General features: G+C 37.8%; 1 protein-coding gene across 4 annotated transcripts in view; it reads left to right on the top strand.

Moving 5' to 3' along the window:
• LOC114319594 (uncharacterized) overlaps positions 1 to 12105 on the top strand; it is a 66056-nt gene extending 53951 nt beyond the window's left edge. Inside the window, exons 9-11 of one of the 4 annotated variants that reach the window (XR_014332412.1) lie at positions 10781 to 10895; positions 11100 to 11146; positions 12003 to 12105. The gene's annotated coding sequence lies outside the window, so the exon portion shown is untranslated. Of the gene's footprint in view, positions 1 to 10780; positions 10896 to 10940; positions 10984 to 11099; positions 11498 to 12002 lie in introns of those variants that run through there. The other 3 variants (XR_014332399.1, XR_014332400.1, XR_014332403.1) reach the window with 3 other exon arrangements.
• Positions 12106 to 25847: the final 13742 nt, after the last annotated feature.

The following is a 25847-nucleotide window of genomic DNA, read 5'->3' as shown; positions in this document are numbered from 1 at the left end:
CTAGATAGTGGCAAAACCATCTTTTCTAAGCCCACCCGAGGGTGGCAAAATCTGCATTTTAAGCCTACCTGCGGGTAGCAAACCATCTTTCAAAAACAAACATGAAATGTTTCGTTCCAATTCAGGCGACCCAGTCTATACTTATATGCTGTGTGCATCACATAGTAACCTAGGCTAATAACCGGAATAAGAACATACAAAGTTTTCAAAAATAGATATCATGGTTAGTAGAGGCCGATCTTTGATCGGGCGAGCGGGGGTGCTCACGAAGTGACCTTCCCCAATCGTACCCAAGTTCCCGAGCCGAGGCAACTTTGGTGACGACGGACACGTGGCCTTTGGCACCGAGTCAGGGTTTCCTAAATTTCCCATAAAAAACATTTAGGTGGCGACTCTGTATCTGGCAAAGCAGTCCATCTTTGGCACTTCTTTCAAAAATCTGTTTTCTCAAAACGATTTGCCGGATTTTGGACTCTTTGGTTCAGACTTAGAACCGTGACAAATTTGAGAGTCCTGAGCTGTAGTGACCCCCCAAATGAACGGAACGGGAGCTTGTTCCTCCCGGGGCGTTCGGGGGACGTCTACAGATGCAATCTGAGATTCAATAATAGTATTTACATGCATTTCAGAATGTTCTGACTTATTAATCAAAAACGATATGCACTACTATTCATGGCATAACCAATGGAAATGCAATCAATAGTTTTAGGACCTATCTTAGTCTTTTTAGGACTAGGAATAACCACTTTAGCTAAACACCTCCACACTTTTAAGTATTTGTAAGACAGTATTCTCCTATGCCACATTTCATAAGGTGTTTGATTCACTTTCTTTTGGGGTACTTTATTAAGTATATAATTAGCAGAAAGTATTGCTTCCCCCACAAGTTCTGAGGTAATCTAGAATTTATTGACATGTCATTCATCATTTCTTTTAAAGTCCTATTTTTCCTTTCAATAATTCCATTTTGCTGAGGTGAGTAAGGAGCGGTGGTTTGATGAATTATTTCATATTTTTTACAAAACTCACCAAAAGGTGATTCATATTCACTAACTCTATCACTTCTTAGTTTTTTAATTTTCTTACCAAGTTGATTTTCAACTTCATTCTTGTATTGAATGAAAGCTTTTAAAGCTTCATCCTTGGTTCGAATTAAATAGACATAACTATATATAGTATAGTCATCTATGAAAGTGATAAAATATTTTTTCCCACCTCTAGTTTGAATTGATTTAAAATCACAAATGTTATTATGAATTAATTCAAATGGCTCCGTACTTCGTTCAATGGAATGAAAATGAGTTTTAGTTAATTTTGCTTCAACACAAATTTCATATTTATGATTCAAATCAATGTCAAATTTAGGTAAACATTACATATTAATTAATCTATGCAAAGATATATAATTAACACGTCCTAGTCTACTATGCTATAAATTTGAAGACTTAAGCAAGTAACAAGAAGATGTATTATTATTAATAAAGGGGACAACAGTCATTAAATTTAGTTTGAAAAGGCCATCAGATATATAACATTTTCCTACATATATCCCATTCTTAGTAAGTACAAATTTATCACTCTAAAACACTAGCCTAAACCCATTTTTACTCAACAAAGATCCGGAGACTAGATTCTTGCGAATGTCCGGTACATGCAGCATATTGTTAAGAGTGAGTTCCTTTTCAGATGTCATCTTCAGAATAATCTTTCCTTGTCTTTCAACTTTAGAAGTCGAGGAGTTGCCCATAAAAAGTTGTTCACTGTTGTCTACTACAGAATAAGATGTGAACATCTTTTTGTCCGCACAGATGTGGCGAGTAGCACCAGTGTCCACCCACCATTCTTTAAGATTTCCGACAAGGTTTGCCTCGGAAACAACTGTAGAAAGATTTATGTCATCTACCCCGTCGAAAATTTTGTCCATTTCAGTCATATTGGCTTGAGCAGGCTTCTTTCTTAATCCTCCTTTGCCTTTGAGTTTGCTACGACAATCTTTGGCCCGATGTCCCTCTTTGTCACAGATGTAACACTTACTATTGAATTTGTACTTTTTAACTTCCCCTCCTTTAGAGCCTTGTGCGGAACTTTCTCTAGAATACTTCCGTTTCTTTGCTTTTGGAGCCTGTTCCACCACATTTGCCTTAGACTCCATTGGATGCTTACCAGTCCACTTTTCAGAATTGCGGTTGTCCTACTCACTTCTCAAACGCACAATTAATTCCTCCAAAGTCATTTCTTTGCGCTTGTGTTTGAGGTAGTACTTAAATTCCTTCCAGCCTTGTGGTAATTTCTCAATTAAGGCAGCAACTTGGAAAGATTCACTGAAAGACATGCCTTCTGCATGAATGTCATGCATAATGAGTTGGAGATCTTGAACTTGGCTGATCACAGTCTTAGAATCAACTATCACAAAATTCAGGAATTGGCCAACCACAAATTTCTTTGAGCCAGCATCTTCTATTTTGTTCTTCTTCTCCAAAGACTTCCAAAGTTCCTTTGCCGTTTTGATAAGACTGTAGACGTTGTATAATGTGTTGTCAAGTTCGTTCAAGATGTAATTCCGGCAAAGGAAATCAACATGTTTCCAGGCATCGACCGCAACAACCACTTGCCAGTCGGTTTCATCCTCTTTCAGAGTAGAAGCATTCTCACGGAGGAAACACGTCAGGTTGAGAGTAGTAAGATAAAACAACATTTTCTGCTACCATCTTTTAAAATTAGTTTCTAAGAACTTCTCTGGCTTTTCACCGTGATTGAATGGTACAGTCACAACAGAAGAAGGGATTGGTGCAATGGCAGTCACCATACCAGTACTGGTTTGAGCATTAGTTTCACCAGTTTCAGTAGCCATGAATTCTAAATTATAATTAGAATTTTATACTACACAGAAAATTAAACCATAAAGACAAAATTTTAATTCTGTAAAAATAGAAGAAACAAAAATTGTAACATTTATTTCCAATTAATTTGAAAATACAATAACATTTATTTAAACAAATTAATTCCACACAGAAAATTAAATTTCTGCAACACTTCAAGAATTAAAATACTGAAAACAGAATTTTAATTAATAAATACTCAGAAATTATTTATGAAAATCAAAATTAATTTCTGACAAACTTCACAAATAAATATTCTGAATTTTTAATGACTACCAGTATATTACTACTAGTTGTCAAAGAAATAAACAGTATATTACTACTATTTTTCAAACAGTATATTACTACTATTTGTATGTTTATAACCAGAATATTATTTTGTAAAACCACAAAAAATAATTTTTGTAAGAAGAAAGGAAGAAAATAAAACAAACAAAATTTTTTGTATAAACAGAATAAATCGTATATTTCTTAAGATTGTTGGAACAATCTTCTGTGTAAAATAAATAATTTGAAACCAAATCAAACAAATAAAAATAAATTACTTACAGAATTTATTTACCGAAATGAATAAGTACAAAAATAAATCAAGTCGAGTGTGTGACACTTTGTCCGTAAGACAGATTCGCCCCGCTTCGGTGCTTACGGATTAATGGCATCTATCTCCCAGGATACAATGATCTACATAGATTGTAGTAGCACTCCAAACAACCTGTACGGCGAACAAAACCCGTGTTCTATACTCAGAATTTTTTCCAGAGAACTAGTATGAAGAACAATGCACACAAAGAGCAAAAAAGGAAAGAGAATAATTTTTCTAGATCTTAGAAATGCTGGATGAGGTCTGCTTTCATAGGCAGATTGGTGACCATTCAGATCTGTCCGAACAGGTATGAAATTTGAATGAATAGATTTGTTTTTGAAATGAACAGGTACAATTTCAGATTTGAATCTGTCTAGGAAAAATTGTCCGGAACTGCTGGGTAGTTTAAACCTGTTAAAATAGTTTTAATCTGTTGGGAATTTGGATTGGAGAAGGTAACATTTGGACCGAAAATTAAATTCAATTTTGGCACAAAAATTCAAATAAATTAATATTAGAACTAACCCAACCCACGCCCACACCCAGCGGCGCGCGCGAGTATGGTGGTTTGGGCGAAGACTCACTTTGTCCAAACTCCTCCCTTCTACAAACTTGGTGTGCCCCTTAGGGCCCAACCCAAGTGATGCCACCTAGAACTTATATACACATATAAGTTCTCTTAAGTTTCCAATGTAGAATAACCATTTCAAGGAAATCCACATTTTACTTCTTGAATTGTCCATTCCACGAACCTGAAAACGACGTCAACTTCCTATTTACTCATAAATGGTTTTGATAAATGACCTTCACCGTGTGACTTGCCATGCGGCAAGGAACACGTCACATCTTTGGACCTACCTCAAAAGACGTGTAAGACCCACACAAAATTGACCCAAAATAAGCCTATAAAAACCATAATTTCAACACTATTGTGCTTCATTTTATTTATTTATTTTTATCAGCAAAGAAAAGGAACTTTATTGATGAAACAGAAAAACTATTACATCAAAAAAGAAAAAGGAGAATGAGTGTAGAAAGCATCATAGCAAACCAAATCAATCTCAACTAGGTTGGCACCAATAAGACCGCCTAATCATTTGCTAGCACAACCTCAAGAGTTGGTAAAACCAGAAACACCAAAATCTACCTCACCCAATTAAAACCTAACCAAACCTAATACAAACCGAGCAATCAAACTACCTAACAGCAATAAAACAGGGCAACACTACCAGCTGCAGCAGCCAAATGTTATCAATTGCAGCAACATACCATAGCAGCAGAAAAAGGACATCAAAGAAAGAACATCAGCAGCAGCAGTCAACTGAAAAGGATCATTGCCCACACAAATCACCAACAATCCATAACAGCATCAACCACCACAGAGTATATACTCATTTTCACCTCCAGCAACAGCAATCCATAACATCAGTACGTACCAGAAAAAACCCCATACGCACATAGCAACCATCGAAGAAATTCATGAAAAAGCACACTTTAAATGCAAAGCAGACATAGGTGAGCAACAGCCTTTCTGATCAACCAACCCTATCATAATAGCAGCAGAGCCTCATCTCGACCTAGATAATATGTCTCACCCATTTTATGTTTGAAACAATCTCTTGAATGGAGTAACAACAGCCCTTATCATAAGTCTTCAACCACAAGGCCACTCTAATTTTGATTAGCTCACACAAAGCAGAAATATCAGGTTGAGTGTTGTTAAATACACAATCATTTCTATATAGCCACAAGAACCAAACAACAGAAATAAAAATAACTCTCCAAACTTTCTTTTCCTTTTTCCTGAGTTTCTACCTGAACCACCAGTACATCAAACCTTTGAAAAAACCTGGTAGCACCCATTGAAGTCCCCACCAGTCCATGATGTTAGACCACACACGCCACACAAATGAGCATGATAAAAGAAGATAATTAGAAGTCTCCTCCCCAACTTTACACAACACACAATGCAAATTCCCATTACCTCTCAAAGCTCCAACTCTACTGAGGAAAGCAGATGTTTTCAACCTACCTCTCCAAGCAAGCCAAGTAATGAATTTAGCCTTAGGAGGAGCAAAATTATTCTAGACCAACTCTGGATAGCTAAGGACAAACCCAACACTTTGCTTGCACCAATTATACACAAAGCCCACTTTAAAGATCCCTGACTGCTCAGCCTTCCACCTAATTGAATCCCTTTGATTAACAACAAGACAGGGTCCCACTCCCAACAGATTTTGCAACCTTGACACCTCATCTTCTTCCCATCCAAAGACAGGCATTCTAAACTTAAAACACCAATAATTGCTACCGGCTCTGCAAGACATCTGTGTCTTCAAAGTGATCTCCTTATTTAAACTTAGCTGATGCAACCTTGGAAATTTAGATTTGAGGCTTGATGTTCCCAGCCAAATATCATCCAAGAATTTCACCCTATTTCCATCACCAATCCTAATCGCCACATTTTCCAGAAAGAAGTTGTACAGCAAAGGATTTAAAAATGACACAGCATGGACCTCTCTCCAGATAGAAGAAACAGAGGCCAAATCATTCACCGGAGGAAACCATTAACCCCCAGATACCCCATATTTGGCACAAATCACAGATTTCCACAGAGCCTCATCTTCTAAGGCATATCTCCACCACTACTTAATAAGCAAGCATTCATTCATCAATCTAATATCTCTTATTCCAAAACCTCCTTGCTTCTTAGACAGTTGTACCTCTTTCCATTTTACCAAATGGATTTTCCTGTTAAATTCGTCTCCACCCCACAAAAACCTTGCTAAGTTCTTTATCAACACACTCAGCTATATTAAACAAAGACATAATAAATAGGAAAAGAAGACAAAACCGATTTGACGAGAGTGGCCCTACCAGCGTAGGATAGCAACCTTCTTTTCCAGCCAGATAACTTCTTTTTAAATCTGTCCACCACTGGCTGCCATGTTTGTTTCCTACCTAGGAAGTGGCATCTCTAGATACTTTAAAGGTAACTTATGGCTCAAACAATTGAGAGTGGCTGCAAACTCCTCAACCAACCCATCATCAACTCCCACCCTACAGATCATACTTTTATGAAAGTTTATCTTCAACCCGAAGACCACTTCAAAACATCGTAATATTCGTTTGATAGCCACAATCTCTGCCCACTCAGCCTCACAGAATATAATAGTGTCATTAGCAAACTGAAGATGGGATACGTTGACATCTCTATTACCCACAACCACTCCTTTTATAATCCTCAATTCCTTGGCTCTTGATAGCAATATATTCAGACCTTCAGCAACAACATTAAGCAAGAACAGGGAAAGAGGATCACCTTGTCTTAACCTTTTTTGTGGACAAAATTCAGCGGAGGGCGAGCCATTGATCAAGATAGAGATTCTAGTAGATTCCATACACTCCTTCATCCATCGAATCCATCTTGAACCAAAATCAAAGCTAGATAACATCTGCAGCAAGCAATTCCAGTTAACCGTGTCATATGCTTTTTGAAAGTCCAATTTTAGAATAAGGCCTTTCTTTTTTGATTTTTTCCACCAATCCACCACCTCATTAGCAATAAGCACACCATCCATAATGTTTTTACCCCCTACAAAAGCACACTAAGCCTTATCAATCACACTAGGCAGGACTAGCTTAATTCTATTAACCAAAACTTTGGACAACACCTTATATGGAGAATTTAGCAAGCTAATTGGTCTGTACTCAAGAACAGAGCTTGGATTCTCCTTTTTAGGGATAAGAGAAACAAAAGAGCAGTTTACCCCATAACCCAATTTACTGTTGCTATAAAACTCCTTCATAAACTTCATAATGTCACCTTTCAAGAATTTTCACCCATTTTGAAAGAATATCATATTAAACCCATTCGGACCTGGGGCTTTGTTACCATTACAATCTTTTATAGCAACCCATACTTCTTCCGCTTTGATTTCTCTCTCCAGAATAGCACTAACTTGGTTAGCATCAATCTTCTTAAAATCTCCTCCAATTGTTGGCCTACACCTCCAATGTTCGGTAAATAAATTCTGGAAATGAGAACAAGCTGCTTGTTTTACCTCACTTGGTTCATCTACCTCAACCCCATTAACCTTAAGAGAAGCAATCAAGTTTCTGTTATGTTTCTTGGAGGCCATGAGATGGAAAAACCTCGTATTTCTATCCCCTTTCAAAGCCCAGTCCATTCTAGATTTTTGCACCCACATCCACTTCTTTCTTTTCCTAAGCTTCCAGATCAAATCCAGAACCTCATTTTTTTTTTGCCCTCTTCCACCTCAATCAACCCCCTCAATTCAGATTGTAAATCCATAGAATGTAGAGCACTTTTTGTTTCTTTCAATTTAGATTCTACATCACCAAACACTTCCACATTTCATTTTTTCAGGGCTACTTTTAGAGCTCTCAGCTTTTCCATGATGATATAACAAGCCCAACCATGTACACTTGTTGATTCCCAAGCTCTTTTTGCTTCATCAAGGAAGTTAGGGTGTAAAACCCAAGCATTGATGAACTTGAAAGGTTTCGGATCCCAATTCCTGTCATCTTCCATCAGCAGAATAGGGCTATGATCAGAAAAAAAAGAGAGTCTTGGTAGCCCCCAAACCTTGTATTTGAACCATTCTAACCACTCAGGGTTAACCAGAAATTGATCAATCCTGCTCCAACTCTGAGAATTGCCCCAAGTGTATTGCCTACCTAGCATTGGGATATCCACCAATTCGAGGTTGCTAATAAAATTTTCAAACTCACCCATTCCTCTGTTCCTCCATACACACCCTTTTCTTTCACTAATATTTTTTACTTCATTAAAGTCACCCCCTAGGCACCAAGGATTAGGAAAAATAGACTTCAAATTGGAAAGAATATCCCATAACCTTCTCCTATTCAAATCTTCATTTGGAGCATAAATGTTATCAATTACACAATTAATAGAAGAGTGCATAATACCTGCCAACAGGATGAAATTTCTGGAACAACAACACTCCTTTAATGAGAAAATCAGAGGGTTCCATATGCAAAGAAGCCCTCCAGCACAACCATCTGCACCCATTTCCATGAACTCCACCGAATCAATAGGCCACAAAGACCTAAAACCACTCCCATCAATACGTGATCGTTTTGTTTCTTGTAGTAGAACCATATCCACATTTTTCTGTCTCAAAAATGCCTTAATCATTTGCCTTCTATCTGCCCTACCCAACCCTCTGACATTCCAGGAAAGAATCTTTATGAGGATTCAACTATTCGTTGGAGCCACCTACCAAGTGCTCTAATTAAGCACCTGGCTCCATCCCTTTTGCGTTCACTCTATCAATGTCTTCAATTTCCATCTGAATTACTCGCTCCACAACTTCAGCTTCCTTCCCATTCATTGCCAAACCCAGAGTCATACCCAACTGTACTGTGTCCTCTGCTTCTTTTCGGATTTTCCTTTGCCTTACATAAATTGTTGCTGATAGATAAAGATGGTGAGGTTGCCATTGCTGCAACTCGAACAAGGGCACCTCTTTGGAAACCGTTTTTGAATCATATCCCCTTGTTCCTTGTCCTTTTCCAGAATTTGCCCTGCTCTCTACTGTCATTTCGCTGGCCCCCTGCTCTATTAGCCCAAACATAAGCATCAGGTTGATACACTTCATCACTACTGTCACTGTCCTGAGCTTCTTCATTTGGGTTAACCTCCTCAATAAGAGTGGCCTACTTTTCATTTGGGTTAACCTCCTCAATAAGAGTGGCCTAATCATTTTTAGGCTCCAGACTCTTCCCATCAAATTAGGCTTGATCCAGAACTACTTCCAAAGATAAATTGGGCCTGTTTAGATCTCCTGCACTTAAACTTCTAATAAAAGCCCATCAGGCCCATTAACTGATTCCAGCACGGCACCGCCTTGTCTTTCACTCCCTTCAGCCTTCCCTACTAATGGACCAGAGCATGATTGCGAATTTCCATTGCTGCAACTGTCTCATTAACCATCGATATAGAGACTGGAGTTACACGTGTGATTTAAAACAGCCCCACCAACCCATCATTAGTCTTCTTATCATTTGCCATGTCATGACTTCTGCCCACATCAGCCACAATATTACCCACGTCATCACTTTTCTGCTTCCATGGTAAGTTGCAGAACTTTGATCACTACCATCCATGGACTTAGTTGACAAATCCCCGACTTCGACTACACAAACAGGGTATGATCTACCATCTTTTTCCAGAATGACCAATTTATCAATACGTTCCAAATGAGATGTACAGATTCTGATTTTCCCACACTTCAGAGACTCCATTCTGAAGACATTATGATCAAGCTCAACTACTTCCCCACAAGCACCACCAATTTTCCGCAAGTTATCAACATTCCAGAGATTTGGAGGCATTCCAAAACAACTTAACCAAACCAATCTTTCATTGTCTAACCTCATAGCTTTATTCCACTCAATGATTGAATCACACCACTCCAATAACCAATCTCCAAAGCTGTTCAGCGATTGCTTCAAGTCTTCTTGTGATTTAAAAGTGATAAACGCATTCCTCCCTCCACCTTCTCTAAGTTGTATTTCCTTCAAACCTCTGTTTCGACATTCAGTCTTGAAATCATCGAATTTGCAATGAGGTTTAAATTTGATTACTGCAGTCAATAGTAACCAACCAGTGGCACATTGCAACCGGGACAGTCATATCTTGCAAATCCAAATCTGGTTTTCGTCGCTTTTCGCCTTTTCTCTGGGATGTAAACATCTTTGACAGCACCAAATTTTGAGAACATGGTGAACAATCCTTTCGGATTCATTGAATCCGGAATCTCATCAACAAAGATCATGTGGAGATGTCCTGCCGCTCCATCACTACCTTGTCTTCGTCGGAATACTGGATTCCACCCACCTTGCCGTCGCTCCATTTCTTTTCGTAATATTTTTTTATACAATTCATATCACCACAGTAACTTACCATTGTGCTTCATTTGGTTGGTGTGATGGAAAATTAAGAGGAATGAGAAGGTTGAGGGATATAAAAGGTTAAATAATGATTTGACAGTTGAACATTTAGATTGTGGTAACTAGGTTTTCATAGCAGTTACATGAACTTTTCAGATTGTGGAATTTTGGTTCTTCATAATTATTTCTTATTCCCTATCCGAAGTAAAACATAACGTCTTAAGACTCAAAACTCTGTTAGTATAACACTTGTTACCGGGTGTTGCATATTTGAAAATGTTGCCATCCCTTGTGCTTAATTGACTGCATTAGTTAGGAACTGACTTGCATCCTAACAGAAGCTCGTATAAATGCTAACTATTCTTTATTTATGTTGAAGGTTAAACTATACTCAAAGCATAATAGGAAAACCAACTGAACAGATTGAAACAGACGTAAGGCTCGCCAAGTACTTTAGTCCAAGTGAAGCAGTTGAATATGGCATTATTGATAAGGTACCTCTAGTCAAAACACTGAATTTATTTTTATTTGGCTTTCAGGTGTGAAAGAGTCACAACTTAATTAACCGTATCTAATACTAAACCATGATTCTGATGTTAGAAAAGTAATTGCTTGTTCTTTTCATGGCACTTACCAGCTTCACTAATGTTTCTCTCTCTCTCTCTCTCTCTCTCTCTCTCTCTCTCTCAATGATTTAGGCAAAATGACATCTGGAAGGAATGGAGTAGCTGATTTAACTTTTATGGTAGTTCTCTTTACACCTTGCTCCTGCTTTTTGATTATTATCTTGTTACAGTTGTTGGGTTGCAATGAGAGTGATTGAAGAGAGGCCTTGTTGGTTGGTAGAACGGTTATACCTTTTGTTGCTCACTAATCCATCCCTCTTTCATCCCCACCTCACCAAGTGTAGGAAGGAGATTTTGAGTCGTAGTGTTGGAACTATGAATCACACACACAGATGCTTTAGTTTCTCAATCCCAACAGTGTATTATTTATCATATTTTAAGTGGATATGACCCACCGATTGAAAGAGCACGGTTGTGGTTCAAGCTGTTCACGTACATTCAAATTTTGGAATGGATTAGCTAAAAACATCTTTCGAATTTTCTTTTCATTTTTTGCAGTTTTAACACCTTTGTGATTGTTTTTTGTAATGTTATGATTTGATCTTAGATATGTGGAGTTAAAAAAAAAAAAAGGAAAGAGAAAAGATGGAAAAATAAAATGAAGTGAAAGAAGCCAAATTCTTTCTTTTGTTTGGTTAATTCAATTTTATTGTTTGGTTATCCATTAAAAAAATGTGAATATATATAGTAACTAATAACATTTTACTTTCATTTGTAAAATCCAATATGCAAAGACAGAAATAAATAAAAAAGAAAAGAAAAGAAAAGAAAAGGAAAAAATAAAATAAAAAAAATAGAGAGAGCTTGTTTTTACCATTGCTGTTAAGGTAGTGAGATTTGGAGTATTGTGGTTGAATTTTTCTATCTGTTTCTCTCTCTTTATTTTTAATTTGTTGGTTGACATCATTCCTCTTATCATTAACTCTCTCTCTCTCTCTCTCTCTCTCTCTCTCTCTCTCTCTCCTCGGCATGCAGAGGCGGATCAGATTGGCAAACTAAAGGTGAAGGTCTTTTGCAAGTGCATTAGGGTTTCAGTTTCCTTGCTTGTTTCAGCCTCCTTTTGGAGAATTTACACTTTTTACACACTCAGGCCACGTTTGGCATGTTATACTTTTAACTTAAAAGTTAAAAAGTTACTAAAAAAATTAAAAAGTCTGTAACCTATATCAAAAAGTCAAATATTCTCTTTTCTCTTTACTTTTTGCATATTTTTTTTATAAAAACTAAAAAGTCATTCCAAATGTATTAGTTTTTTTTACTTCATATTTCAATCAAAAAGCTAAAAAGTTGTTAAAATAACATATTCTCAAAGGAGGCCTCAGCTTGCTTCAACGAAGATGGTTTCAAACTGAATACAAGAAGAGCTCAAAAACTTCTAACATGAATTTGCCATATTTGAACCTTTTTTTTTTTTTTTTTTTTTCAAATTGCTTATTCACATCTTACCCATCTTTATTTTTTTTTAATTTTTTTTTTCCTTTCAAAATCTCTACTCAAACTTATGATTCAAACATAACTTAAGATTGTTATAAAAAAAAAAAAAAAAAAAACAATTACCACTACTTGTTCAGTGCTCCTCATTTTCTTCTTATTCTCACCTTTCTTGTTCATGGACACATTGCACAAGCATAGTATTTACTATTAAGGAACCACTTATATAGGTCATGTATTAGGAAGACTAATGGAAGGTGTTGATTTTCAAAGACTAATGGAAGGTGATCCAAATCAAAAGTGTTTCTCAATCTTCATTGATAATCTTCCGGAGCAAACTTACAGTTGGTGGCTTAGAAGAGTTCGTAATAGATGTAGGACGATTGTGGATGTAGCGATCTCGATTTTGACCCGTCTCTTTATGGTGTTCCCGGCTCGGGTTGGTATGGTTTTGAACAGTATTACGTATCTTAGTTCCCTGTATTCCCCTTATTTTGGTTATCAGATTGTAGCGGTGTGTTTGGAACAGGTAATGTCTCATGTTTGTATCGAGTTGTAGCGTATCTTTCATGTTTTCCCACTTTGCTAACTATGCTGGTGATCGAGTTGCTCGGTCAGCTCGCGGGGATCTAGGGGACAGCGCCCCTTAGCAAGTCTGAAGGCAGCGCTCTGGTGGGGTCGAGGGGCAGCGCCCCCAAAGCAAAAACGCAAAATGCATTCGAAGTTGCTTGTCCGCTCGAGCGGCCGTTTATGCGCTTGAGTGGAGAATGTTTGGTTCCAGAAGTTTAACTTGTCTGCAAAAGTACTGGGAAGGTGTATTTGACGCTCGAGCGGGGTTTTCCACGCTCGAGCGGACCATGTTATATCAGTTTGTGAATCTGATATTTTAGATCACTTTTGTATATATTTCTCTCTCTCTAAAACATTTCCTCTCCCTTCTCTCTACATTTCTCTACACAAACTAGATTAAAAAAAAACCTGGATTTCTCAAGATTTATTTGAGTTTTGCCATTGTTTCTTTATCAAAGTGGATTATCATTTCGAGGGTTTCGTTGTGTGCGGTGAAGATCAAGTTTAGACATCATTGATTTTGGGGTTTCATGTCTGTTCTTCTTCAAACTTGAGGTAGGGATTTTCTTTGAGTTATATATATATTTTTGCAAGACCTAGATGATTTTCGAAATCATCCTTTGATAGCTTTTGAAAATGAATTGTTGATTCAAGAAGTAGAGCGATTTTGAAAGTGGGTTTGTCTCTTGTTCTTTTAAAATGATCTTATGGGTTTTGATCTTCATTGACCGAAAAAAAGATGATTTTGGAAAGTTTTCTTTCAAAAGATTTGAGTTGTATAGTTTTGGTGAGAAAACATAGAAATTGGGAATTTTTAAAAGAGATTGAAAATCCATGAATGATATTCTTATATTTATTTTGTGTGTCAAAAAATAAATGGATATTCGGAAAATTTCTTATTTATATTTATATAAATGATGAATTTCATGGAATATGAGAATTGTTGTTCATTTTGGAAATTATTGTTCAAAACATTGAAATAGTCTTGAAATGACTAATTTTGAGGATACTTAAGAAGAGGGAATTGTGTTATTCCTTAGATGATGAATTGGAATAAAAGTATTTATATTCATTTGTGAAATTGGCATATCAATTCATTTGATTACATTAAACTTTAAAAGTTGATTTGAAAACTTGCATTGAGAAAAAAACGTTGAGAAACAAGTTTTCATGGAATGGTTTTGGGATAAATACGTTGGTAAGTCTTGATAGGTGGTGTAGATGATATTGAATAAGTTGGCCTGAGAGTCCGAGGTGAAAGACCGAAAATCCGCGCAGATAGGTATCGAGTCTTCTAGTTAATATTGATAAAAATGACAATTTGGTAGTACTTGTATAGTCTACTTGTAGACACCGATGTAGGGATTACCAGAGTTGTATATACTGCCCCTTGAATTAAATTGTTAAGTTTTGAACAATGAACATTTTATGGCATCATTGAGCATGATAGTTTTCAAAAGATAAAGATATGATTTATTTGCAAAAAGACATAGCATGGCATGTGCATTCATCTCTTGAGACTTGTATAAAATGTATATACTTTGTTAAGGATTTCCTACTGGGTTTTATGCTCACCCTACGGGATTTTTGTGCAGGAAAAGATGTGGTGATTCCGCCTAACTAAAGGCGAGGAAATATGTGTTGAGAGTATAAGACTCTCATTTTGCTGTAACTTTGTTTATAAGCCAATGGCTGTATTTGTGTGGGTTTGAATAATCATTTTGTGTAACCAGGCCTAAGCCTTGGAAACTTGTAAACCCTTGGGGGTATCTATTTGTTTATGTTATTTTGATTTGAAGTGAATGTATTATCGCCTAAAGACTATCTGTATCATGTAATGCAAGTGTGGGGATTTATTTTCAGTTTTACTTTAAAGAACCATGGTTATCGTATTATCATTTGGGTATAAAAATTGGGGCGTTACAGTGATGCTTTTATTTCTTTAAAGAGACGCAGATTTAGTAATAGTAAGTTTGGGTTTGTAAGATACCTTAAGGAAGAGGAGGTCGATGAAGCCGTTCGTTCGTTCAATGGGGTCTAGTGGTGGGGTCAAATACTAGTGGTGAAAAGAGCATCATTCTCTCTGGGAAAAGACTGATTTGGAGAAAGAAGAAGACTCTTTTGCCTCATTCTCTCTCCCCAATAGGCAACCAGATTTGGAGGCATAACCAAGACCCCGAAGACCATTCACCGTATTCTATAGAAGGAGTCGAAGTTAACCCAAATGGTTTTTCTTTCACTGCTGAAGCGAAAGAGATTGATGACTCTTGGGTAAAGACTTGTGTGGTTGGTATATTCAGAGATTTCAAAATAATCAAGCCATTAGGAGGTGTTAAGGTTCTGTTGCAATTTAATACTGTGGAAGATATAAAAGAGATGCTTCATGGGAGTAGATAGTGGTTAGAAACTTGGTTTGATGAAGTGTATGAGCGGCATTGTAGAGAGTTTACGCTGTCAAGGAGAGTTTGGCTGGCCATTGAAGGGGTTCCTCTGAATGCTTGGAACTCCACAACTTTCACCAAAATTGCCAGCAACTGGGGTCGAATTTTTTTCTGTTGATGGAAAAACTACTTCACGCATGGAACTTGAAAGAGGGTAAGTTCTTCTGGAAACAAAATTTAAAATTTGATAAATGATTTTTGCAAATTGAAAGTCGGTCAATTTTTTTTCGACATCAAAGTTTCAGAGTTGGATTTTCAGAAGATCTACATGTTAGGCTTGTCTTACTACCTCAAAGCGGCAGTTAAGGTCGATGAAGGTATTGATGAATCTAATTCTGTTGAAGGCTTCCTTAGTGAAAAGCTCGGTGATGTTCAGAGTGCAAAAAATGATGGTGATCATCTCAACGTTGGTGAAGATGTCTCAGTCTGCTCTGGAAATGTCTTACAGGGTGTGTTTTTGGCCGGTGATCTCAAAGTCTTAGCTCCGGGAGAGAATCAAAGTGATGATGATGTAGCTCTTCTCAGCCAAGTTGAGGATTCTTGTAATGTCACACGTAGTACGAACAGCGCTAAGCTTCGCACGCTTGAGGCAGAGCTTCCAGACGTATATCAACGCACAGACCCCAATGCTCTATGCTCTTCTTCCAGCCACTCTATTTTGTCCCAAAACCTAGTGAGTAAATCTCTTAGCCCTAATCATGCCTCATCCCCAAACTGCCTCAACCTAACTCAAGCCCTTACCTTTCCGTACAAAAATAGTCCTATTAGGATACACAAATCCACCAATAAAAGAAAGAAACTCTCACTTCTTGAGTTGGGGCTTCCCCACAAATTTTTGAATAAAGGGAGGTACACCAAAGGTTCTAACAAAAAATCAAAGGATGCCAAACTTGCCCGATCTTCGCAGCCTTCGCAATCATCAATATCATCTAGTTCATTTCGGGTATGCAACAAGCGTTTCTTGAACAAGTTGGTGGAATCTGATGAGGAGATGGAACGGCAAGATGAAGATGAGGAAAATGAGTTTAGACTCCTTTTGGTTGAAGCAACAGAAACCTTGAAAATGGGCTAGAAATTGCAGATTGATTTTGGTGGTAGAGAGGACATCTTCCTCAAGGATTTTATCGAGTTGGAGATGAGCAACAAAGCGAAAATTAGAAAGAAAAATTAATTTTCACGACCCCATTCTGCCCCTAGTAGAATGGTGCCATGATGGCCAGTAATCCGAGATTTTCGAAGGCCAACTTACGAAGTCACACACAATCAGAGTATACATATGGCGCTTACATGTGCCAAAGCAATAAATTTAAATCTAAATAGTCCACAAGAGCTGTGCATAGATCAAATGAAATGTCGTACATAACGTGGTTTTACAACTTAAATACAAATAAAATAAGGTACAAGATACATCTTGATCAAAAGGCTTCTCGAGCCGACATATACAAAAGAAATGAATTACAAAGCCAAGAAGCATAATCTTCAAGATGCTACGAATCCAAAAACATCTTGCAAAACACATCTAGGCGTCACCGCCTTCTTGCTCGTCACCTACATATATATAAGGAGAGGGTGAGCTTGGATACTCAGTGAATGATATTAGTAATAAAGGTTTAAATGAATGATATCCGAGATCTTTTTCAAAACAATACATATCATAACTTTACAAATCAAAGGAATGAACCAAGTTCATCTATCAAATCTTTCAAAACTTCTTGGATGTTAATAACATCTACATAATACCAAACGATGACATTCCGGACAAACAAACCCACGCGAAAAATCGTCAGTGGCAAAACAAGGGAGATATCTCAAACAAGGGTGCAGTTGCATTATAGTCCCTTAGCACTAAGGACTTTTCAAGACAAACGCGCTAGTTGCATTATAGTCCCCTAACACTAAGGACTTTCCCAGAATGTCATCAAAACAAGGTAATACTCGATACGAAACTAGGGATAAGCATTCATGCTTGATCAAATACTTTTCCAAAACGGAGCAAAGCTTTATCAAAACTTTATAACATAGCTTTATTAAAAATACCACTCACATAGCTCTTCAAACGTCGGGGTTAAAGCAAGGGTCCAAGTCCTACAAACACATAATAAAGTCTACTGAATGCACTTTAAGAAGACAAGAAGAGATGCTCAAAGATGGGTATGAAATGTGTAGACGTCCCCGAACACCCCGGGAGGAACGAGGTCCCGTTCTGTTCATTTGGGGTCACTACAGCTCAGGACTCTAAAATTGTCACGGTTCTAAGTCTGAACCAAAAAGTCCAAATCCGGCAAATCGTTTTTGAGAAAACAGATTTTTAAAAGAAGTGCCAAACATAGATTGCTTTGCCAGATACAGAGTCGCCATCTAAATATTTTATTTTGGGGGAAATTTAGGAAACCCTGACTCGTTTGCCTAAGGCCACGTGTCCGTCATCACCAAAGTTGCCTCGGCTGGGGAACTTGGGTACGATTGGGGAAGGTCACTTCATGAGCACCCCCGCTCGCCCGATCAAAGATCGGCCTCTACTAACCATGATATCAGGTTTTGAAGACATTGTGTGTTCTTATTCTGGTTATTAGCCTAGATTACTATGTGATGCGCACAACATACAAGTATAGACTGGATTGCCTGAATTGGAACAATACATTTCATGTTTGTTTATTTGAAAGATGGTTTGCTACTCGCAAATAGGCTTAAAATGCAGATTTTGCCACCCTCAGGTGGGCTTAAGAAAAAATAGTTTTGCCACTATCTAGTGGGCTTAAAACAAACAGTTGATGATTTATTCCAATCCAAGTAACCCAACCTTCATCCACAGGCATTCAGGCAGTTTATATCACATAAGCAAATAGCCTCATGGTAAGCATGCTATTCATGGCAGTCACTCACACGCATGCAAGGATGCTAAAGCATAAAACTCACCGAGTACTCCAAGCCAAAACAAAAACTCATTAGAAATCATGCATGAATCCTAAGTATACAGAAATGCCTAATACAATACATGCAAAGATGCAAACTATAGTAGGCTCGACTATTCTAAACATGGCATATGGAATGCTACAGCTAACATGTATTCAACTTGGAATTGAAATACAAATGCAGTTAGTATGATGCGCCGAGCCCGGTGCATGCAAAACAGATGAATGAATGCAAACATGCTATCATACTGTATGCTAATTGAAATATGCCCTAATCTAACCATCATAAGCAGGTAAATAAAAGGGAAGAAAGACGTGGGGTTGGAAGACATACATCACACTCACGCACACTTATTACAACATTGCCCTCGCGTAGAGGGTCCGAATAAATAATACAGTCCCAAATGAAAGAATAGTACAGTCCAAATATTACAGTCCAAATAATGTACAAATTCCTAATTAATTAACAAATTAACTAAGAAAATAAATAAACTGGCATGCAAGCCAAGGACTGCCTTGATTCCATTCCGGACGATGAATGATGCATGCCCGGGTTGCCTTTGCGCGGAAATCCATGACGATACCCCAATTAGCCTCTGTTTACGCCTATTCTTGAAATGCGTGCCAAACTCCGAAAAGTTGTTGATTCTTCATTTTGCTGCAACAGAGAGCAGGAAAGGGGCATGGCAATGTATTTTCACAGATATATGCATGCCTCGATCCTCGTGCCACCAATACATGATGGCCGAGGAGTCGAATTGCACAACTTAATATGAAATGAATGCACATGAAAACAAAACAAAAACCTAACTCTATCATGGATAATCCGGAGCGTCGGTGACTGGGAATTGAGACACGTTCCGTCACTCGGAGTACAAAACGTACCTCGTTTCCCGTGCCCGGGCTAACTCCTATCCCGAACATGATGCAATATGCATGACATGCATGAAATGCAACTAAGATACAATCCTAACATATACAATGTTATGGAATGGCATACAAGCTGCATGAGGTAATACACAACCGAGCATACACAATGCTATGGACGAAATGGCATACGCAATGCAATAATGGGCTTACACCAACATGAGAGAGCCTCAGCCACACTCACGTAGGAGGCCATCAGATGAAAACAAAACAACTCGAAATGCGTGCACGCGTGCACGCAAACCGAGAACCGACCCTCAGGCACCGAAATGTCACTCTAATGAGACATGGCAAAGACATGGAATATGATATGCAAACATGCAAAAATCGGTAGCAAAACGAGGGCCAAAACAGCCCCGAAACAAAGCGAAATGATACCCGATGCATGGAACAAGTCCCGAAACATGAATTTTGGCACATGAAATGGCCTATAGCTATGCAATGCATGCATAATTTGAACATGAAGTATGAAGACAGAAGCTAGGAAGCCCCAAAACAAGCATGCTTACAGTTTAAAGCATGACCAAACAGCAAATACAAATATGGCAAAACTAGCATGCAAGAATGGCCCTAAATGTGAGGTAAAGAAACAACTCACAGCTGCTGACCCCAAACAGATTAGGGCCCTTCAACAAAGTTGAAGAGGGGCCCAAAATATGATCTTTTACAGTTTATGGAAAACCACAAAAACTAGCACAGGTATGACTAAACTCTCATGCAAGAAATGGGCCAAAAGATGGCCAAAGAAGCAAGTGGTGGTTTCTGGCCTTAAACACAAAGGGGCCCTTCAACAATATTGAAGAGGGGCCAAAAATAATGCATTTTACAGTTGATGGCCGGACCCAAAACAGTATGCAAATATGTCCAAAATGCTATGCAAAATGAGGCCAAAAAGAGAGATATAACACAAAGTATATACAAGATGCCTCAAACCATGAAAGACCCTTAATGAAACATGAAGAATGGGCCAAAATAAGACTGTTTTCAGTTCTGAAAAGCGCCCAAAAACAGAAGCTTAAGAGGCTAATAAATCATGCAAAAATAGGGACCAAAGAGGGGTATAATGACAAGTGGCATATGGAGGTCCCAAACAGTGATGAGCCCTTCTTCAATGTTGAAAAAGGGCTCAAGATAACCCTATCTACAGTTTACATCATGCTCCAAAACAGATCACACATAGGCCAAAAATACTATGCAAGATTATGGCATACAAGAGGGATAATGAAGCAAGTGCAAGATGGGGATCTCAAATGACAAAAGTCCCTTAATGAAACATGAAATAGATCTCAAAATAACACTACTTTCAGTTATGGCCGGAGCTCAGATATACAAGAAAGAGAGGCTAAGAAATGTTGCAAAAAATGAGCTAGAAAGAGGGAAATGGTAACTCACCCTTATAGACCAATCTTTAGCAACTTCTTGGACCAAATTTGCTGTCTCTTAGCCTCTGAGAAGACCTCCAAGCTGCTGGAAATGGGAGTGGTGGTGTGGTGCTAGGTGATGGTGTAGAAAAAGGGGTAGAACTTGGTTGTTTGAGCTTGAAAGAGAGAGATGGAGGGAGATGTGTATACAAGGCTTTTAGGTAATTTTTCCAACCTCCAAACCAGCAGCTGGAGCTGCTGTTATAAAGGCAAAAAGGGGGGAAAAAGGGGGGGGGGAAATGGAGGGAAAACCAACCAAGTTTTCCTCCAAAAAGGCAACCCCCTCCCGGATACCAAATCCGAGGAAAATGAATACATATTTGTAATGTACCAACCCTGAGGATCATGGCCGTCCAATTATCCAAGCTGCAGGTGGCCAGCCGGCCACCTCTTATGGCCAGCCGGCCAAGGGTCAAAAGGGTCAATGAGAATTAGTAGCCAACCATATGATATTGGTGGCCTCCCATGTGTGCACAACACAACCATGTGGTCAAACACTGGAAAAAGTGACCCAGGAGAGAGAACAACCCACTTTTAGGAGGGGTTCAAAAGGGTCAAGCAACATTAGTGGCCGGCCATATGATATTGGTGGCTTCCTAGGTGTGTACATCACAAATATGTGGTTTTGGGTGCAAGAAAGTGGCCCTAGGGTGGTCAACATTGGCTTGGAAGTGAGAAAAACGGGCGTCGGAGGGCGCCTGGAGGAATATAACTGGTTGCTGAAACAATTGCTGGCCTCCCACCCTTCTACGGCCTTCCTGGTGATGAAACAGAGGTACCTGCCGAAAATGAACAAAAACCGATGCAAAACGAATGTTCGGGGCCCCGAAAACTGCCTGTTAAGCACCGAAAGTGGCACTCGACCACGAAGTGGGTCTCTCAGACCTCAGTGTCCCTCAAAAGGGAGCAAATAAGAAGTATGCCAAAAACCGAAGCAAATGGAGGTGATTAAGCGGTCCCGAACCGAGGCACACGGCCAACGGCTCCGAAAAACCGGGAACCGGGCTCCGAAATGGGCAAAATGGCCTACAGCCACAAAATGTAGCCCACGGCCACTGAGAGATGGTCTACAGGACCTCTCCCTCCCCTCAGGGAAAGAAACAGAGAAAACCGAGTCTGGTTCGCAAACCGAGGCAAAGCACAAAAGAGTCCGGAAGCCCAGCGGCAAGGCTCACGGCCAAGACTCTGAAACTTCTGAACGAGCACAATATGCAATATCACCAAGCGCTCAATCGGTGACGTCTGAGTCTTAAGGTCGGTCAAAAATGGGGTGTCTACAAAATGCGTTCTTAAAACAAGCTTTCATGAGTGCAAAAGATCCTGACATTTCTTTCAAAACTAGGTCAAGTCAAAGCAAAACATGCTGGAAGTTAAAACACTGTTTTTCATCTTGGGTAAAACACTATTTTTCATACTGGGTACCAACCAGGTCTTTGCCGAGGTGTGGTTACCAAGGTTTCGGTGAACGGCTGCTTGCCAAGGTGTTCATGCAAGATAGACTAATGGTGCAAGTGATCATGCAAGGTAGGCCAAGGTGAGATACGATGCTTGGCCTAAGTGTGAGATCTAGACAAGAGTGGTCTCAGTGACCACACCTAGGGAAGGGTGAAGTCTGGAAATCTGGGTTTTCTTCCTTGAAGAACATGAAGAACATGAACATGAATGCTAAAATCATAACTTCTTACTACAAAATCTGAGATTTTATGCTATGAGTTCAAAAACATGGACTTTGGTACCTATACTTGAAGATCTTATGAAAACAAATACAAAACATGGATCTTGATACAAACTTTCAGATCAAAACATGATTTTATTCCAAGAACACAAGAACATCATTTTCTCTTTCTAAAACAAACTTTAAACCAATGCATGGCTCATAAAGAACAACAAGAGTAAATCAAGAATCTAACCTCAACACTTGGATCAAACGATTTAGACTCTAAGGATCAAGCTTGGAAATCTACTTCTCTCTCTAAGAACTTCTTCTTCATCTTCCTAGAGCTTCTCTCTCTTCCTAGGACAAAGATATAGAAAATGATATGGGTTTCTCTCCTGCCAGCAGACTTAACCCTCTGCTGGGACACGTGGCACCACCGGATCGGGTTTCCTCAAAAAGGTGACTGAATGGCAAGACAAGAGCATGGCAAAGTGTGCATAACAAGCAAGGTGGCAAAGGCACTCTAGTAAGGCGAGGATCTCGGGTTAGAACATCGGCTTCGGCAAAAGGGGTCTCAATGATCTCGGTTAGAAAGGATAATACATGGTCCAAATGTGCCACACCTTGGCCTAGATGTACCACACCTCGGCCTAGGTTATACCGGTCAAGAACAAGATCACTAGGTGCAAGTATCAAAGGTTGAGGGTGCCTAGATGATAACATCTCGGCCTAGATGACACACATATCGGCCTAGATGATGACATCTCGGCCAATATGCCTAGGTGGTGGAGGTCAACCAAGGTGGTTCCAAGATGGTCCTAGATATAAGAGGTTCACGGGTGCGACCTAGGCTTAAGATGACATCGACTACACACACCAAGCAAGAAACATGATATGCAAGCAACACTTAGACAAAACGAGTCAAGGTCTGTAGATGCAAACTTAACAAGACAAATTCATGTGAATGCATGTGAGCATGACTAAGATAAAGTGAGAGTTGTTACATTAATAGAGTTGGAGTTAGAGAGAGAGTTAGCTAGTGGGGTGCAAGTAAATAATTTTCAGGAGTTCGGGTAAGTGGGGGTTGGTGTTTTGTCCTGGGTGTGTGTTGTGGTGTGTTTGGTTTGAAAGGGGGTATATTTTATTAGAGGGTTCATGGGTTGTGTTGGTAAGCAGTGGCTGTTGTTTGGCCTCTTTGGGGGGAAAAGTGTTGTTTTATCTTTGTTAGTGGGGTGTGGTTTAGTGTGATAGGGGGTTCTGGGTTTGGTGTGTTAAGAGTTAAGTTTTTCTTAACTTTTTTATTTCTGTTTATGGTTTTTTTGTTTTATTGTTTCAAAAAAATTGTGAAGTTAAGGGGTTAGTTAGATGGTTGCGAGTAATAGTAGGGTTAGTCTATACTTTCTCGAATCTCTCTCTATGCTAGTCATCTTTCTATACTTTTAATTTTATGTTTTTTAATGAAATTTTTTTTACTGATAAAAAAAAAAATGTGTTAGGAAACTTTTTTTATATAACACATTAATGTCACTAGATTAAAAATGGTCTCCACCACTCTTAACGCTAATGATGGGGATGATGAGGAATTAAGATCCTCCACGGAATTAAATTTAATCTTATAAATTTTAAAATTCTTAAATTAGTATTTCAAGCTCATCTGCTAAGAGGTTCCCAAATGGATGGCCAGGATTAGAAATCACCTACTCCAAATGTGACACAAAATTGGCCCCACCAATCTTTTTTTTGGGGGGGGGGGGGTACATTCACTTTATTTGCTGAAAATCATATATAAAAGGTACATATATACAAAATCCATATATAGGTCTATTGTGAGTGGTTTTGCTCCTAATGTTTAAGTGCACTGTATCCAGACTTGTGATGGCCTGTCTTGACTGCCTTGAGCGCATTAGAGGATTTTGACAGCCTTAGTGCCTTCATAACCAAATTTGTCTGGTAGCATTACAACACATAAGAATTTTAAAGGTTAAATATTTTGATTTAAAAAAAAAAAATTGTTGCAAAAAAACATTTAAAAATTAATTTTCATTGTCACGAGGATAGTTACTAAAAGATTGATCAAAAAAGTCAAAAATAAGATTTTTAGCAACAAAATTTTGAAAATGTCACTAATAAATAGATTTTTATGGACAAAATAATGTAATCTCAAAATGACTTATTTTTTGAGACAAAAAATTTGATCCTAAAAAGATAATAATTCATCATCACTAATGTCTAATTTTCGTTACTAAAAATATAATAACGACATTTTTTGTAACAAAAATGTTTGGTGCCAAAAAAATAATTTTACCCCTAAATTTTAATTTCCAAAACCTTAATTTTTTATGGTGTGGGTTAACCCTTTGTTGTTAATTAATAATAGGCCATAGCTTTTGATTAATGATTTTAAAACTATCAACTTGAAATGTTGATTAGGAATGTATAACCCTGTTGATATCAGGTGGTGGTACTCCCATTTAATGAGTGAATTTATTTTGTAATAAGAACCACAATAGAATCTATTGTAATTGTAATTTATCTTAAGTTGAAAAATATAAGTCACCACTCTCCCAATTTCTGGACAATTAGTTATTTTTTTAAACTTATTTAAATTATTTATGATTTATGAATTGTAAATACTAGTAATTATAGCAAATAAACTGACACAAACTCCTGCGAGCTTGTTTGGTACAACTTTTAACAAATTAAAAGTTAATAATAAATAAAAAAAACATAAATTAAAAACACCTCATCTTGCTTCTTAATAATGAGAAGATATTGAGAAGATATATAAGCAAAAACTATCAAAAATAAATAAATAAATAAATCATAACTTGCATCAAATGGAGGGCTTAAAATCAACCTAGTTAATAATGAGAAGATATATGTGTGTGTGTTTTTATAATACTCAAATGGAGGGCTTAAAATCAACCCAGTTAATTATATATGAAAAGATGAAAAGTTAATATTATTGTTTAACAATTTTACATAGAACCTGCATAACAATTAACAAGACTTCAGTCCAAAAGGAGAGACCAAGATAAAATTTGCAAAGTGGGCCATTCCAGTTTTATAAAAAAAAATAAAAAAAAAGCATTCGCCTTTCAATACCATTCCCACAACATATTATGCATGCTTAGAAAGTTGGAAGATAAAATCATATCATATACATGGAAAATTTTACAATGTGCACCCTTTTAAATGGTATATAATGTAAAAAATTATGATTTTTTATGATGAATGTTATAATTGTTTGTGATGTGTATTATGATATTTTGTAATAAAGTTATAAATAGCGAATTTATGATATGCACCATAAAATTAGGAATGATAATGTTATGATATTTTGTGATTTTTGTTATGACACTTTAAGATTTTGTTATGACATTTTTCAGTGAAAAAAAAATTATGACTTTTGTAGTGAAAAAGTTATGATATTTTGGGTTTAAGATATGAAATTTTGTGAA

Source organism: Camellia sinensis, chromosome 6, assembly GCF_055761805.1.
Source record: "Camellia sinensis isolate YWXY chromosome 6, ASM5576180v1, whole genome shotgun sequence".
NCBI classification, from domain to species: Eukaryota; Viridiplantae; Streptophyta; class Magnoliopsida; order Ericales; family Theaceae; genus Camellia; species Camellia sinensis.
The sequence above is the reverse complement of the archived record's forward strand: the minus strand, read 5'-3'. Positions and strand labels throughout refer to the sequence as shown.